This window comes from Alosa sapidissima, chromosome 1, assembly GCF_018492685.1.
Source record: "Alosa sapidissima isolate fAloSap1 chromosome 1, fAloSap1.pri, whole genome shotgun sequence".
Classification (NCBI taxonomy): Eukaryota; Metazoa; Chordata; class Actinopteri; order Clupeiformes; family Clupeidae; genus Alosa; species Alosa sapidissima.
In genome coordinates, this window is record NC_055957.1 from 8,758,442 (window position 1) to 8,763,441 (window position 5,000).

General features: G+C 43.8%; 1 protein-coding gene across 1 annotated transcript in view; it reads left to right on the forward strand.

The window, feature by feature from the left end:
- The window catches only part of ndst3 (N-deacetylase/N-sulfotransferase (heparan glucosaminyl) 3), a 58,373-nt gene that overhangs the window by 39,922 nt on the left and 13,451 nt on the right, over positions 1-5,000 (forward strand). The gene's annotated exons all lie outside the window — the stretch shown is intronic.

Consider the following 5,000-nt stretch of genomic DNA (forward strand, 5'->3'; position numbering starts at 1 on the left):
TGTCTGTTTAAAGAGCTGCCTGTCTGGACATAATCCATGGCTTTTTCAGTCTTCCCTGAGCTCCCATAACACTGCAGAAAACATCCTGTTACTGAACTTCTGGGTCGTGTGTGTGTGTGTGTGTGTGTGTGTGTGTGTGTGTGTGTGTGTGTGTGTGTGTGTTTCAGGTTGTATTAACATAATCATCCAAGCCATACCACTACTCAGTGATCTCAACATGCTCATCACGCACTAAGAACACAACAGAGAGACGAACAGGAGTGAAATAATAAAAAAAAAAAACGTGGGATGGGGTGGGGAGAGGAATGGCTGAAGAAAGGATGAAGGGTGAAAGGATGAAGGATGAAAGGATGAAGAGTGGAGAGGTGTTTAGGAGCTGCTGAAGAGTGACCATGATGTTGAGGATGAACTGAGCTCTTAAAGAAGAGAGAGGAGGATGAGTTGCAGGCTCCATCTGACCTTACTCTGTCCTTAGCACCATCTGGTTAAACTAGCTTCACAAACACTCTCACACACACACACACACACACACACACACACACACACACACACACACACACACACACACTGGAGTTTCTTCTTATCATATTTCAGTTCTGTTTTTCCGAGGGCATGTTAGTTGCATGTGGATGGAGTGTGTGTTATTACTGTGGGAAGTGCGTGTTAGTTGCATGTGGATGGAGTGTGTGTTATTACTGTGGGAAGTGCGTGTTAGTTGCATGTGGATGGAGTGTGTGTTATTACTGTGGGAAGTGCGTGTTAGTTGCATGTGGATGGAGTGTGTGTTATTACTGTGGGAAGTGCGTGTTAGTTGCATGTGGATGGAGTGTGTGTTATTACTGTGGGAAGTGCATGTTAGTTGCATGTGGATGGAGTGTGTGTTATTACTGTGGGAAGGGCCGCATGTGAGTTGTGTCACAGGGCCAGGCTGCTGCGCTCCCTTCCCCTTATGCACTCACAGGGATGACACTGAGCATCTAGAGCAGTTATCCGGCCCTCTCTCTGGACATAAACAATCTCTTAACTTTTCTTTCAAGAAATCAAAAGAGAAGGCAGAAGATTTGTTGAAAGAGGGATTTTTAAAATCATTTAAAAAATATTTCAAAAGAGCTTGTTTTTTTAAGTCTAGCTTTATTTTTAGTGGTTGAAACATTACTGTACATATTGGAGTTATTGGGTTTCTTTATGGAATAATGTAAATGAATAACTGTTTATAACTTTTAAATAAAAATAATGAAATAGATTTTTTTTCATTTATGATATCATTGGTGGAATGTACATTTCAAGAGCGTTGAAACTGACATGCTTGCATTGGCCATTGGAAATGACATAGTGAGAAAGCCATATTTGTTGTGACTGGAGCTGTGCAAACTGCAAAATGTGTTTTGGGGGGGTGTGGGGGGTTGAACCCTAATACCTGTGTCTTGAGCTCCCCTTTTTGGGGGGAGCTTGTCCCGGGGGGGGGTGGGGGGGGGCAGAAAAGGTCAAACTCCGCCCACACAATATTAACAACCTTTTAACGATTGGCTGCTACATTAACCAGCCACCCAATCAATACCTCTCTCCGCCCCACTGTGCAGAATGCCAATACTGCCATTAGCCTGCAGACGCTGGAATAGAGTGAACACTGGAGGGAGAGAGAGAGGGAGAGAGGGAGAGAGAGAGGGAGAGAGGGAGGGGCAGGAAAAGGGGAGGGGAGACCACCATCCTACATGTCATTGTAATCATAGGTGAGGTAGCCAGTGGTGACAGTACACACACACACACACACACACACACACACACACATGTATGCCTACACCACAAATAGGTGTGAAGGAATCATTAGTGGTTTTGTGTGGAAAAAATGTAATCATTATTACCCATCATGATTTGTGGTAGTTAACAGAATAAATGTATTATCATGGCACTTTTTATATTTCCACTATGTTATATGTATTTCCCTCTCTCTCTGTTCCCCCCTGCCTGCCTGCCTGCCTGCCTGCCTGCCTGCCTCTGCTATAGAAATGGATCAGAGCTGACATTTAGTGAGCGGCTCAGGCTGGTCACTCATTAGTGCACGTCCAGCCTCAGCACATTCTGTGTCCACCTCCCACCCCCTCCGCCAGCCCTGCCATCAGTGTGGCTCTCTACGGACACGTGCAACACCCCCCCCCCTCATCTGAGCACGTCCACACAGCACACCACCCCATCACCTGAGACACACCTGATGGCACACTCACACACATCGCACACATTCCTGACTGATTGTAATGTAAGCTTTTTATATTTTTTCATATTTCTTTCATTATTCTTATGTGCATGTGTGTCTGTGAGAGAGAGAGAGAGAGAGAGAGAGAGTGTGTGTGTGTGTGTGTGTGTGTGTGTGTGTGTGTGTGTGTGTGTGTCTGTGAGTGTGTGTGCGTGTGTGTGTGTGAGAGTGTGTGTGTGTGAGTGTATGAGTGTGTGTGTATGAGTGTGTGTGAGAGAGGGAAAGACAGAGAGAGTTAGAGAGTCTGTGTGTGTTAGTATATGCGTGCAAAGGATGGATGCTCTTTGGAAGGGGCAGAACAAATTGTCCTGACACCATTTAGTGTATTGATGCTCTGCTTTCAATTATCCAGCAAATCATGAAAAGGAGAGGGAGAGAGAAAAGGCTTATGTTCCCGCGCCATAAAGAATTCAATCAAAAAGAAATATATCTGGAACTAAGTGCTTTGTAATAGGAATACAAGACTGCCCAGTTCTCATTCCATTCCTAGTCAAGTGTAAAGGATTCTGAGTCTCCCACTCAAAAGTAATGCAGTATATAAACTGTGTTAAAAGAAAGAAAGGAAGAGAAGGAGAGAGAGAGAGGGAGAGTGGGTGATAGAGAAAAGTGATAGAGAAAAGAACGAGATTGAAACAATATTTTTAGAAAATACTTCAGTATAATATTTTGTTGCTATGCAGAATAGGAAAGGACGTGTGTATGTATGTGTGTGTGTGTGTGTGTGTGTGTGTGTTGTGTTGTGTGTATGTGTGTGTGTGTGTGTGTTGTGTGTATGTGTGTGTGTGTGTGTGTGTGTGTGTATGTGTGTGTGTGTGTGTGTGTGTTGTGTGTATGTGTGTGTGTTTGTGTGTGTTGTGTGTATGTGTGTGTGTTTGTGTGTGTTGTGTGTATTTTTTGGGTGTACATGCTAAACATGTAAATGTAAATCAGGTTTGTAGGTCAAGTATACTTGCGTACAAGGAATTTGGTCTCTGCATTTATCCCGTCCGTGAATTAGTGAACACACAGAGCACACAGTGAACACACAGTGAGGTGAAGCACACACTAACACAGAGCACACAGTGAACACACAGTGAGGTGAAGCACACACTAACCCGGAGCAGTGAGCTGCCTTGCTACAGCAGCGCTCAGGGAGACGTGAGGGGTTAGGTGCCTTGCTCAAAGGCGCTTCAGACGTTCCTACTGGTCAGGGTTCGAACCGGCAACCCTTTGGTTACATGCCCAATATGGAACGCTTTACGAATTTGCGTGTTGATTTTACTTAAACTGTCCAAAATCTATCAACTGTTAGTTTACTTACTTGTAATCTCTCTTGCTCTTGCATGCCCCCCCCCCCCCCCTCTCTCTCTTTCTCTCTCCCTAACACACACACACACACACACACACACACACACACAAACTAATAATTGTGAAATGTCAGCAGTGGATTTGGCTGTGTACTGCTTAGGAGAACTTGAATGTCATTAAGTTAATCCAGATAAGTATGGAGGAGGAGCGCAGCTGGCTCTCTGCTGTAATGGGTCGTGAGTGTGTGTGTGTGTGTGTGTGTGTGTGTGTGTGTGTGTGTGTGTGTGTGCTGTGCTGGACGTGTGCTCTGGACTGAACAGGTGCTGTGGGCCTACATCCTTCTTAGACCAGACAGGTGTTGTGTTGCTACATCTTAGACCAGTCCAAATAAATCAGCCATCGGTTCTGTTCTTGTGTCTTTTCCATCACTTGGTGTGAGTGTGGCATTCCATGGTTTTCACACAGACAGTCCAAGACCATGTTGTAATAAAGACTTTGAGCAATGAGTCACTAAAAGTGGGTCAACACTAGTTTGGATGAAATAGAGATGAGGATGACTTTAGCATTTGACTGGCTGTCTTTAGAGACAATCGTTTTAGTGTATATTAGAGAAATAATTAATAAACTAAATATCTGGTTGGTTATTAATGTAAAATGGTGAAATAGGCTGCTACTTGGTTGTAGCATTTGGATATTCCACATTATGGTTTTAGTGCAAAATTAGCAGTTGGCTGCATTTTTTGTCATGCTATTTTGGTGGAGACCTACCTATAAGATTAGGTCTATGTTGAGTATGTCTCAACCAATGTCAATGCTTGATGTCCTATTTGTTTGAGTCAGGTGTGTGATGGATTAACTACCACGGTGAAGCTCAAAATCTGTCATTTTGATCATAAGCAAATAGAAAAAAATGTGTTTTAAACTTATGATGTAACTATGTAAAATATGTGCTTGTATAGATGAGTGTTGTTATGTGTAAACGCAGGGTATCTGCTTTAGGAAGCACAAACATTAGTGGGTGAGCTCAATTCCCCCATATGCTACACAATAGAATAGCTTTCATTCATTCAAGCCACTTGTGTCCCATTGCTTGACTTTGTACTTTGGCCATCATGTAAAGAAGGACCCTATCTGTGCTTTACAGCAGATTTGAGGGCTCCTCGTGATGCTCCCATAACGCCCATAGCCATTTGTTATTCTGGCAGGTCTGGGTTGAGTGCCTGTGTGTGCATGCTCTCGTTCTGCAGCAACATCTGCTCCGAGAATACACACACACACACACACACACACACACACACACACACACACACACACACATGCCACACATGTCTTTGTGTCCTCTATTCCTGTAAGATCCTATTTCAACCTGTCTCCCTCTCTTTTGTGTGTGTGCAAGAGAGAGAGAGAGAGAGACAGAGAGTGAGAGAGAGAGAGAGAGTGGAGGGGATAGAATGAGAAAAAA